At 38.8% G+C, this 13521-nt stretch overlaps 1 pseudogene; it reads left to right on the top strand.

Moving 5' to 3' along the window:
- Positions 1-6667: 6667 nt before the first annotated feature.
- On the top strand, positions 6668-12682 carry LOC138306213 (uncharacterized; annotated as a pseudogene).
- Positions 12683-13521: the final 839 nt, after the last annotated feature.

Raw genomic sequence — 13521 nt, 5'->3', positions numbered from 1 at the left:
ATTTTGGTGTTCTGAACATCGATCGCTAGTGCGACGTAGTGATCTAGCGGCGTATTCTTGCGTAATGGGAGGGGATGTAACTCCAAGCGAAACTTCAAGACTTTGCGAACGTTCATTTTATTTAGGATTTGAGTTGACAGAAACGACGTTAGCAGGGTTTGTGATTATGGTTTTTAAATATTTTCAAATACTTTGTAATATATTTTGTGACTTGGGTCGATTAAATTCTATGATTTCCACGTAATAAGTTTGATTTTGGTCACTTTACACTCTGTTATGTTGGAGACCTTTCATTTGTTGTGCACGATTGCTAACGTAATATAGTTTAACCAACGGCATGTGAAAATCGTTACAGCTAAAAAAGTGTACAAAAAGTCCCCAAACCCGCTCTTTTCAACATAAACATTATGTAGAGTATAAACAATGCATATCCTTTATTATGTTGTGCAGAAATTCCGTACCACAAGTCCAATTGCTTTAGGTGTAATAAAGTTCAAAGTTTGCATATCACAAAGTCGGGAGTTGAAATCGTCGAAAAGTGACGTTAGCAACCCTGAATATATTTATTTATTTTGGTAAAAAATAACAATAATTATCGTTATTTTTTATTTTGTTGATTGAGAAACCATTTTTCACCACAATAAACACATGAAGTCATACAATAATGCATCATTTTTTTATTTATACCACATTATGTATTTTGACAGACAATGGTACGCCTACACATGGAATATGTCATACAGGGAGTGGGACGACTGGTTTGCCTGTTGTCAGATATAATGTGACCGGTGGGGTGTAATGTGTTGCTTGGTGTCTTTGGCAGCATGCTTCAGTGATATAGCACCAGGTAAAAAGGGCAACAGTTCCACTATACAAGAAGACACAACATGAATATACCGCAGTCTCCTAAAACACGCACCTCGCACAACATACACGCAACCCTGATAGAAATATAAAGGTTGCAGCAATATAGCCGCTATATGTAATATTTGTGTTATTTGTTACAGATATAGGCCTGTAGGCGTATCCTTACAACAGGACGAGACCACCATGCTTGATTCTTCTTGTTTATTATAACTGCACATGCTCATACAATTACATACACATATCCGGTTACACTAATAGTTAGAAACAGGTACGATACGGAACCGTCCGGATATTACGTTATCATTACATCTTCCCTTTCTTAAAAAGAAAATTAAACTTAAAGACTGTAGGGAATTAATTTTCTTGATAAATCATTATATGATATTATTACTGAATTAAGCATTATATATTAGAAAATACCCAAATGATGTTATGCATGTTGTAAATAATACCTTCATTACTTTGTATGATTGTAATCATGAATCACATTGTCCATTAAACTTAATGATGTTAAATGTCTTTAAACTTGACTTGAAACTGAAATGTCAATAATCATTATGTACACTTTATACAGTCATTGAGGAGTGAAATGTTTACCAATTAAGGTCATTTGAGATTAAGGGTTGAGCGTTCGCCCCTGTGAGGAAGGCTCTGGGTTCTGTCCCCTGGCCGAGACACACCAAAGTCTATAAAAGTGGTAGTTTCTGCTCCTGCTTAGCGCTCAGCATACAGGGAGTGGGACGACTGGTTCGCCCGTTGTCAGTATAATGTGACCGGGTGGGGTGTGTTGCTTGGTGTCTTCGGCGGCATGCTTCAGTGATATAGCACTATAAAAAGGGCAACAGTTCCACTATACAAGAAGACACAACACTAACAAACCGCAGTCTCCCAAAACACGCACCTCGCACAACATACACACAAAACACCGCATACATGGGAGGCCGTCCTTACATGACCATAGCTGTTAATAGGACGTTAATAAATCAAACAAACAAAGATTAAGGGTCAATTTCGAAATGTTGATATTTCAAGTTAACATTGAACATTTGTTTTTTCACATATCGTCTGGTTGACGTATGTTTCCTGAGTAGATTGCGGAATCAGTTCGTCTTTGCAATCGTAGAATTGTTCATCGTCAACATGATCAAGTTCTTCGTTAATATTGACGGGGGATTTACATTTTAACAAGTCTTTTCGATTTCGACGAAGTTCGGAACCAGTTTTAGTTTTGATGAGGTATGATCTTGGAGCAACCTCAGTTTTTTACGACTGCAGGGGTTGTCCAGGCAGTGTCTCTGACGTCACAGATTCTAACTGAATCTTCTTGGCGTTGGGGAGGTAACTCGCGCACACAGTTTTGTCATAGTATTGTTTTTGTTTTTCCTTGACAAGCATTTTGTTTTTCAGATACTCATCAGGATTCACCTTTACTGGTGTTCTCAACATCTGGTCGTTGATAGGGAGATTTGAACGGATCGTACGGCCATATAGAAGCTCGGCAGGAGATTTTCCGTTGATAATAGGTGTTGACCTATAGCTTAGTTTTGTCATAGTATTGTTTTTGTTTTTCATTGACAAGCATTTTGTTTTTCAGATACTCATCAGGATTCACCTTTACTGGTGTTCTCAACATCTGGTCGTTCATAGGGAGATTTGAACGGATCGTACGGCCATATAGAATCTCGGCAGGAGATTTTCCGTTGATAATAGGTGTTGACCTATAGCTTAGTAACCCTAGGTAGAAATCACTTCCATCTTCCTTTGACTTTTTGATGAGATTTTTCATGATGCTCTCAGATTTTTCCACTAATCCGTTCGATTGCGGATAATTGGGACTTGATGTTTTGTGACTGAAATCATATTCTTTCGAGAATTTCTTAAATTCACCACATACGAATTGAGGGCCATTATCACTGAAAATGACTTTTGGAATTCCTTGACCCGCAAACACATATTTCATTGCATTTATCACAGAATTGGAACTTAGGCTTTTCAACCTACACACTTCCGGATAATTTGAATGATAATCACACAGAACAAGGTAGTTGTCTCCCTTGTATGAACAGATATCTGCACCAACTTTTTCCCATGGATAAGTAGATACAGGGTGTGGTTTAAGCGGTTCGGCCGCTTGTTTCTGTCAATATTTCGAGCACGTTTGACACGATGACACAACATTTGAGATGCTTTGATTCATTCCGGGCCAATACATTACTTGACGAGCTCTTTTACGACATTTCTCTATACCTAAATGCCCCACATGGATTTTATTGAGCATATCATGCCGTAGTTTCCTCAGAATCACGACTTTGTTGTTTCGCATGACGATTCCATTCATGACACTTAATTTGTTACGTACATTCCAGTAATCATAGATTTTCGGTGAACAATCGGATCTTTTGTCGGGAAATCCATTTAAGATGGTTTCTGCCAAGACGTTCATCTCCTCATCGTTTTGAGTTTCGAGTTGAATTTCCTCCAGTTTTCTGTCTGAGACTTGGACGTTTGACATGATGAAGTCGACATAGGTCTCGATTTCTTCCTTACCAGTTTTGTCAGACGGAATTGTAGTGGTGTCATACACTTGTGACAACGCATCCGACGTATACATGAATTTTCCTGGCGTGTACGACACATCAAGACTGTACTTTTGTAGTCTTAACATGAGTCTCTGTATTCTCATAGGACAGTCATTTAAGGGTATTTTGAAGAGCGTGATGAGTGGCTTGTGGTCGGTTTCCACAGCGACATCTTGTCCATGGATGTACTGATGAAATCGTATACACGCAAAGGTGATGGCTAACATTTCCTTTACAATTTGCGTGTACCGCGTCTCGGCTGATGTCATGACTCGCGAAGCATAAGCAACAGCAGCCCACAATTCATCATGTTTTTGTAGTAACATGGCTCCCAACCCAGATTTCGAAGCATCCGACGATATCTTGATCTCGCGATCTGGATCGTAGAATTTCAATAGGTTCTGTACTGAGAATGTCTTTGATATTTGTTTGTTTTCGTTGACAGATCGGATATGAACCGTCCTTGGTAATTAACCATACCGAGGAATCGTTGAATGTCCTTTTTCGACCCGGGTCGTTTGAAGTTCTCAATGGCCTTGACCTTGATCGGATCAGGGCGCATACCCTCGGAAGAGATGACATCGCCAATGAATGTTAGAGAAGTTACACAGCACTGACATTTGTACTTGTTGAGCTTGAGGTTAGCCCTGTTTTGTAGCCTGGAGTATCTTTGTGAGTCTTTCATTATGTTCCTCTAGTGTTCTACCCCAAACAATAATGTCATCCGTTGTTGACGAAGCACCCTCTATATGTTTGTATATCATATGGATTGCTTTGTGGTAGACTTCAGGAGCTGATGAAATGCCGAAAGGTAGTCTCAAAAATCTAAATCGACCTAAAGGAGTATTGAAACATGTCAGCTTTGATGATTCTTCCTCTAATTTCATCTGCCAAAATCCAGATGATGCCTCGAGCTTTGTGAAATAAGCGGCGTCTTTAAGCTGAGCCATTATCTCTACGCGGGTAGGTAACTTAAAATGTTCTCGAAGAATTGCGCGGTTTAGATCTCGCGGATCTAAGCATATTCTGAGCGATCCATTTTTCTTTTCAACTATTACCATCGAATTAACCCATTTTGTCGGTTGGTCTTCTCTAATTATTACACCGAGTTTCTCCATTCGTTCGAGTTCTTTTTTCAGACAGTCCTGAACAGCAAACGGAACTTTACGTCATGGATGAATAACCGGGTCGACTTTCGGATGACTTTGATCTTGTGCTCTCCTGGAATACAACCAAGACCTTTGAACACATCGCTACAATCATCAATTATTTGTTGTGCTGTTTTCAGAGTTTGCGTTTCGACGTTGAGGACACGTTTGATCAACTTGAGCTTTTCGCAAGCTTTGATACCTAATATCGGTGTACGGGTTACATTCGCGACATGAAAATGCATTTTTGTCATTTTGTCTTTCATGCTAACACTTAGGACACATGCACCTGCGACCTGAATTCGATAACCACTGTACGACATGAGTTTGACATTTGTCGAGTGAAGCTTTGGTTTTGTGTGAAGTTTCTTGAACTTGTCCGGTGTCTAATTTGAATGATATGTTAACACCGTTTGTCTCAACATTTGTACGCCATTCCTCTTTGTTGTCGGTATTTATCGAATCGACGAAGAATTCATCTTCGGAGTCGGTGTTCGTAGAGTTAATGTCATGTACCTTTTTGTTTTTGTAGAAACACATTGTACCAAAATGATCTTTTTTTTTACAGACTGGACAGGCTGGTTTGTGTTTTGCACCACGCCTAAAACAGTTCGGATTTTGTTTTCTGTTCTTGTGTTTTGGTTTGTTTTGTACATGTCCACCTTTGTTGAACTGAAAGTTCTTTTTTGATTTGTTTTTGGTTTGACAGCATGGACTGGGGTTTCTTTATGATCATCGGCCAAATCTTTCATACGTTCTTTTGTGGATTCAGCTGCTCGACACATTGTAATAGCAGCTTCTTTACAGGTACAGCACTCCAATTGTTGTTCCTCTTGGAGTACTTACGAGCATACCTGCAGCATAGAAGAAAACATTCAATACATACACTATCATCAATCAAATTTATGTATAAAATTATATCACATTGGTACACATGCCATCCTCCTTCTAACTATAAACAACATTTTCTCTCTTCAACTAAACATTTTAATTTACATATTTTACATATTTACATTTTTTCTCCTTTTTTGTCAACAGCTTGAGGCCTGTCTTTGTGCATCATGTAATCAATCACTGCTAACTGATTTCTGGCCTTGTACATTGGATAACTGCAATAAATACAAAAACAATTATACAAATGGAGGGGATAATAAAACGTCATCATAATACAGACATACATTTCTTACTAGTTTGATGTGCTATGACCTGCAATTTTTTTTTAGCTCCACCTGGCCCGAAGGGCCGGTGAGCTTATGTCATGGCGCGGCGTCCGTCGTCCGTCCGTCCGTCCGTCAACATTTCCTTTAAATCGCTACTAGTCATAGAGTTCTGCACGGATTGTAACCAAATTTGGCCACAAACATCCTTGGGGGAGGGGGAACAGAACTTGTATAAATTTTTTGGCTCTGTCCCCCCCCCCCGGGGCAGGAGGGGCGGGGCCCAATAGGGGAAATAGAGGTAAATCCTATAAATCGCTACTTGTCCTAGAGCAATCGCGACATCTCGGAGTAATTTCCGTGATTTGTTTGTTTGTTTGATTAATTAACGTCCTATTAACAGCTATAGTCATGTAAGGACGGCCTCCCATGTATGTGGTGTGTTGCGTGTATGTTGTGCGAGGTGCGTGTTTTGGGAGACTGCGGTATATTCATGTTGTGTCTTCTTGTATAGTGGAACTATTGCCCTTTTTATAGTGCTATATCACTGAAGCATGCCGCCGAAGACACCAAGCAACACACCCCACCCGGTCACATTATACTGACAACGGGCGAACCAGTCGTCCCACTCCCTGTATGCTAAGCAGGAGCAGAAACTACCACTTTTAAAGACTTTGATGTGTCTCGGCCAGGGGACAGAACCCAGAGCCTTCCTCACAGGGGCGAACGCTCAACTCAAGGCCAAAAGTGAGGCGGTGCCAAGGGAGGCATTAGGAAAGATAAAGTCAGTTAGGAAGAAGAGAAAAGATAAGATCCTAAATTTAGTCGCCTTTTACGATCATGCAATAGGGGCAGCAGTGAATCTTCGGAAATATATCACCTCGAGTGCATGCATGGAGGGGCACGTGGTATGTTCACGTGGTGTGTACGTCATATTCCAAAATGGCTGCGCCCATGAAATCAACACCAAAAAAAGCAATACCTTTGTGTTTGATGTGCTCTAGCACAACAAAGCGCCTATACAATTTATTGAACCAAAAATGCAAATCTGAAGACATTTGTGACAAGTTAGAGAAGTTTTTAGGGACATGCATTTCCGAAGACAACGTGAAACATGTGAATATGTGCGATCCATGTTTGAATTTTTTGTGTAAATGGGAAGGAATGCTGACTACATGTTGGAGTAACATGGAAAATATCAAGGCTAGTTCTTTCGAGTCTGATTCTGGCAGAGTTAAACGTGGTGCAAAAACACCTCCTTCTGTATTGAACTCAATGATTCGTGACTCAGAAGAGAAATTACAAAACTTGCGAATTAGCGATAAGCCAAAGAAGAGCAGGAGAACAATAAACTTTGGTCATGAATCTAATGTATCCACCGACACTATGTCTTCGGCAGCATGCTTCAGTGATATAGCACTATAAAAAGGGCAAAAGTTCCACTATACAAGAAGACTCAACACGAATATACCGCAGTCTCCCAAAACACGCACCTCGCACAACATACACGCAACACTACGCATACATGGGAGGCCGTCCTTACATGACCATAGCTGTTAATAGGACGTTAATAAATCAAACAAACAAACAAACAAACCACCGACACTAGTACTAGTAGTGTACATGTTCCTTTGGGTGATCACGACTATTCAAAAATAAAGGAGAAGTCGTTATCTGCGTCTTCCAGCGTGTCGGAATCCTCTGCCGATGACGTTCTCGCAAGCTGTGACAAAATTTCCGAAATTGATAAAGAATTGAAGAAACTGTCAGGACCCAGGAAAAGTGTTACATACAACAAATCTGCAAGGTTTTTGGCAAACGAAAATGTGTTTGACCTTGCTTATACTGGAAATGAGCAAGGAATGTCCACAAATACTGAATGTATTGAATACTGCCGTGGGGGAAAAGGTGACAGCAACATCTAAGAAAGCAACTATTGCCACAATGTATGGAATGATGATGCATAGCAGGTTAGAAACCCTTTTCATTGTCTTTCATTTCACATGAATTAGTAAAGTCATAAAGAAACTATATGGCTGTATGCTTATGAGTAGTATCATATAACAGTGTAAATGTATAATAGTTATTTGCAATATTTTTCTTTTTTTTACAAATCAAACCGTTCAAAACATTATTTCAATTTGCTTGTTTATATTGACATCTATTTCAGATATAATCAAAACTCTGCAATACAGAGAATATATACATGCCTGGCCATGAGGCACCATGCCTCTAACAAAGTATAATCAACATTGCATGCTGTTTCAACATTGTTTATTTCAATTTTGAGTTATTGCTTTTTAGCATTAAAAAATTACATGGTGAGAACACTAGAAATCTGTGCTGGTATTTAAGTGGTCAATTTTTTGTTTAATTATTATGAACAAAAGGCACAAATTCTTCTATAGTTCTCTATAACTGTTCAGGTACAGTTTTCCTTTAACAGTGATTTTGTTAGGCATGAAAACCTAAATTTAGTCTTAAAATTAAGTGTATTCAGACTGAAGGTATATACTCTAAAGGAATGAGATTTGTTTCATCTACATCCAAATACATCTTATATTATTCAAAAAGCAGTATTTTTGAGGTTGCTCTAAATCATCAACAGTAAACATTTGGAAAATAAAATAAAAATCACTGTCTTGTTAAGTTGTTATATTTTGAACTTTGAGTGTTATCTTCATGTTATTTCTTTTTTATCAACTGTATGCACTTGTAAACTCAAAAGAGAAATTCAGAACACCTTGCTTTGGTTTTACTCTCGCAGTAAAATCATTGCTTTCATGTATCTGGCCATTTCATAAAAGTATAAATTCAACATTTATGTATTGAAAGCTAAACACCACTTCAAAATGCAGAGAACACTTTCAGATGATTATGTTATTTTCAGTTGAATTTGAATTTTATGTTTCAAACATTGTGCTTTTAAGATTTGAACAAATTCAGATATGACATTTATCTTTTTAATTGATGGATTATACATACGTACATGATTAATAAATATAAGCAAAAATTAAATGTAAACTGATTACTTTTCATCTTGAAATGATATGAATTAAACAAAAACAAGCTCTTTACTATGAAAACCTTTACATGCTTGTCTATATTTAACATTTCTAATATACATGTGTATCTGCCAATATAATTATTATATGTTGGTGGTTGGATTTTATGTTAAACATTTTAATATTAATTTTCTAAACTGTATGTAATTTGATATACAATTATTTGTGCATGAAAATTAACCAGATGCTTAATATATATATATATTATATTTTTTTCAGCTCCTGACAAAGCTAAATGACATACATTTAACTTTAACTGAAAGCTCGAAAAGAGACATCATCAGCGGATTTGGAGAGGAAGCGGAGGATCGCATTGTCAAGGATATTTCTGAGGGTAGAGATGGGAAATTTAATGGTGACAATTTAGATATTCGTGTGACAACAAATGACATGCGTATGGACAGTCAAAACAAGGACTACCACTTCTTTGCAACAGACTTCACTATGGACAGAGTTTTAACGAAGGATTTGTCACCAAAGAAACCTGTCATTGATAAGATACCAGCTGAAGTCTTCCTTCCCAGCCAGATGGACCAAACACAATACAGAAGCAGTTTGAAAATTATATTGGGAAGAATACTCTGTGGTTTGAATGGTTTCTCATGGATGAAAAGTGTTCTGCCTGACCATATTCCACATGAGTTGCAAGATGAGATGGCAAAGGCTTCCAACATTCATATCCTACCGGTATCTCTTCATAATGAGGCCTCCTATGCTGATTGCATTCACATTATGGAAGATGCAACTCAACAACTGGGTCAGTGGTATACAAAAGCAGGCAGAGGTAAATATATAGATTTGTACTCATACATTTATTAACATCTGTCAAATGATAAATTATATAGATTTGCATTAAATGTAATACCATGATGCAAGTAGAGCATTTAATGCTCATCCATAGAATGTACATTATGTCATGTTAATTTGTGTACTTTAACGGCCACCGCTGCCCCGTTTAAGATGTCTTGACATATTACCACATGCCCTCCACCTCTGGGTCGAGAGTTCGAATCCCAAGTTGGGCAGTTACCAGGTACTGACCGCTGGTCAGTGGTTTTCCAGGAACTCCGGCTTTCCTCCACCAACAAATCTGGCATGTCCTTACACGATACCTGGCTGTTAATAGGATTTTAAACTAATAAAACCCAGAACCCAAACATTCATCAAGTTAGTAAGGATATCGAGAAATCAATCACATAAATAAGTAGAGGCTGTAACCATTACTAATATAGACAGTAATTAATGTTAATGATTATTGAATTGAATGTTCTTATACAACAGCTGGTGATCTTGAAGACATGTATGTACCATTCGGAGGTGACCAACTGACAAGAGTACGTCTGGAAGGGGCTAAGGCATTGCGAGATGGTGCACACACTCGGACTGAGAGATTTGATGTGCTATATCCAGTCATCATCGAGATGTTCCATACAATTCAGGACTTTCTTGAGGTAAAAAAGTGATTTTGGCATTCAGACTTTGCTTTTATGAGTATTTTCAGCATTACAGATATTTTTGATTTTGTAAAATAAGCCTATTTATTTAAAATAATTCAAATGTAGCTAAATCAGGATATTTTAATTTTTAGAAGATGTATAAGAGACTGTACTTTTCAAAGAAAGGCAGAGAGATTGGAACAATGGCACACATTAAGCACCACATCAAAAGGATTAATGTGAATGGAAATGTCAAATCCAGGTTTAAGGTAAATGTAATTGTTTTAATATACTTGTACATTTCCAACTCTTTATGTTTATAGATAAATCTTAAGATATTGAGGTATATCTTTAATTAATTATCCCTAAGATGCAATTAAAATTAGTGAAATGTAAATATTTATTTCATATTAATCTTAATTTCTGTCATAGATTAAAATTAAACAGTACAAAGAGCTTTTGAGTATTTACATTTTCTTGTATGGTATGTTTATTCTGTCTGGATCTTTCATACACATATGTACTTATTTTGTTGGTCATAGGTTAATGTATAGGTTTACCAAAAGTAAATTACTGTGACCTATGTTTGATATTTGACCTAAATCTCTGTCCCCTAACTTACTGCTATCATGTAAATGTGTTTGTGTTTTCCAGGCCCATGAAGATTTTTCTTTAACATGTGGGAAGGCTTACTTTTTGGCATTTATCTTTAAGCACTTCAAGATGCAAGATGTCAAAGATGCCCCATGCCATCCAAGTATACAGGAGACATTGCCCAATTCAGTGCTAACAGAGAAGCAGCGTGTGTTTCATCTAATAATGGATGAAATTCTGGATGAGCTACTAATTGGATTTCCAGAAAAGGTGTGTGATTCTTTTAAATGTCTTGTAAGAGAAAAGCAGCCATAGAAAATAGTATTTCTGTTGTCAATTTCTTACACAGGGAACTGTCACAGGAAGATACCCTCTCATATATTATGACTCACTATAGTATACAGTGGAAGACTCCTGCCTGTGATTTTGTAATATAAAAAGAAAACTGTTCCATTGAAGTATTGTCTTGACTTGGCTCTTAGGTAGTATTAATTAATTTAAACAACTTGAGAAAGCAATATCAAAGAGTTTGAGAAAAAGCCAATTTAAATGTTTTCATCATGAATTGTACTATGCCAGTATTCACTATAAATAACGGAAAATGCTTTTAATTACTATAGGTCAGTTTGCATTTCTTTTTGCAGGAAAGAGTTTCAAAAAAGGTCCCCATTAAAGTGACAGTTGGTATGGGAGTGTCCTGCTCAATAACAGCAAACATTAAAGAAGGTGCAGCAACAGTCCCACTAACTGTAGATGGAAAAGACATGGTCATCAAGATCCCCTTGTCATCTCTTGAACGACCTTGCTCTCTCCAACTCATTAATCCCCCAATGCGTGTTCTTTTTGAAAAAGTAGCGGTACCACAGGACCAACTTCAGGATTACATGTACAACTACCTTCAGTGGTATTTTGTCATCATACAGTTTAAGGATATTGTGCATGAAGGAGATATTTTTCGCCTGAACTGTATTTTGAAGCACATGATCCCTTTCTTCTACAGCCACTCCGTCCTATCAAAGTACCTAACTGAATTAATTGACTACATCATGAAGACAGAACACACACTATCTCCACAACTCGCATTAAAAGTGCGAGCTGCATCATTTGTCAATCCCTTTGGTGGAGTTGGTCGAAACAAAGCAGCGGACCTAGAGAAGGAAAACCAAGTTAAATTCCTTAAGTCTCTGATCAAGTCTTTGGGAGCAAATAAAACAGAACATGCCATTGTAAATCTTACCAAAGCAGCACCAGTTGTTCAGCAAGTCATTGATAACTTTGATCACATGACTGAATTCAAACATATCAGAACAACTCATAAAGTAAAAAGTGATGAAGATTATGTGTCGACTGTCGTGAAATATCTTCAGAAAAACAAAGCATGGATTCAACAGAAAAGGGAAATATCTGTAAAGGTGCTGCCTACACCTTTCTCCTTTGACACAGCTAGGCTTTTAAATACTGTCACTAATACAGTGGAACGCTTAATGCAGGATTTGCCTGTAGACAACAATGAAGCTGAAGATAGTGATAACAATGAACAGTAAATAGAGTGGTAGGTGGCGTGCTGCCGCTCACCCCTGATATAGTCTTCTGTGCTGTCATCTCCATGTCCCTGTGTCAGTGTGGTAGGTGGCGTGCTGCCGCTCACCCCTGATATAGTCTTCTGTATGTGTTGTCATTTCTATGTCCCTGTGTCAGTGTGGTAGGTGGCGTGCTGCCGCTCACCCCTGATATAGTCTTCTGTATGTGTTGTCATTTCTATGTCCCTGTGTCAGTGTGGTAGGTGGCGTGCTGCCGCTCACCCCTGATAGTCTTCTGTATGTGTTGTCATTTCCATGTCCCTGTGTCAGTGTGGTAGGTGGCGTGCTGCCGCGCTCACCCCTGATATAGTCTTCTGTATGTGTTGTCATTTCCATGTCCCTGTGTCAGTGTGGTAGGTGGCGTGCTGCCGCTCACCCCTGATAGTCTTCTGTATGTGTTGTCATTTCCATGTCCTTGTGTCAGTGTGGTAGGTGGTGTGCTGCCGCTCACCCCTGATATAGTCTTCAGTATGTGTTGTCATTTCCATGTCCCTGTGTCAGTGTGGTAGGTGGCGTGCTGCCGCTCACCCCTGATATAGTCTTCTGTATGTGTTGTCATTTCTATGTCCCTGTGTCAGTGTGGTAGGTGGCGTGCTGCCGCTCACCCCTGATAGTCTTCTGTATGTGTTGTCATTTCCATGTCCCTGTGTCAGTGTGGTAGGTGGCGTGCTGCCGCTCACCCCTGATATAGTCTTCTGTATGTGTTGTCATTTCCATGTCCCTGTGTCAGTGTGGTAGGTGGCGTGCTGCCGCTCACCCCTGATATAGTCTTCTGTATGTGTTGTCATTTCCATGTCCCTGTGTCAGTGTGGTAGGTGGCGTGCTGCCGCTCACCCCTGATATAGTCTTCTGTATGTGTTGTCATTTCCATGTCCCTGTGTCAGTGTGGTAGGTGGCGTGCTGCCGCTCACCCCTGATATAGTCTTCAGTATGTGTTGTCATTTCCATGTCCCTGTGTCAGTGTGGTAGGTGGCGTGCTGCCGCTCACCCCTGATATAGTCTTCTGTATGTGTTGTCATTTCCATGTCCCTGTGTCAGTGTGGTAGGTGGCGTGCTGCCGCTCACCCCTGATATAGTCTTCTGTATGTGTTGTCA

This window comes from Argopecten irradians, chromosome 13 (genome assembly GCF_041381155.1).
Source record: "Argopecten irradians isolate NY chromosome 13, Ai_NY, whole genome shotgun sequence".
Lineage (NCBI taxonomy): Eukaryota > Metazoa > Mollusca > Bivalvia > Pectinida > Pectinidae > Argopecten > Argopecten irradians.
The sequence above is the reverse complement of the archived record's forward strand: the minus strand, read 5'-3'. Positions and strand labels throughout refer to the sequence as shown.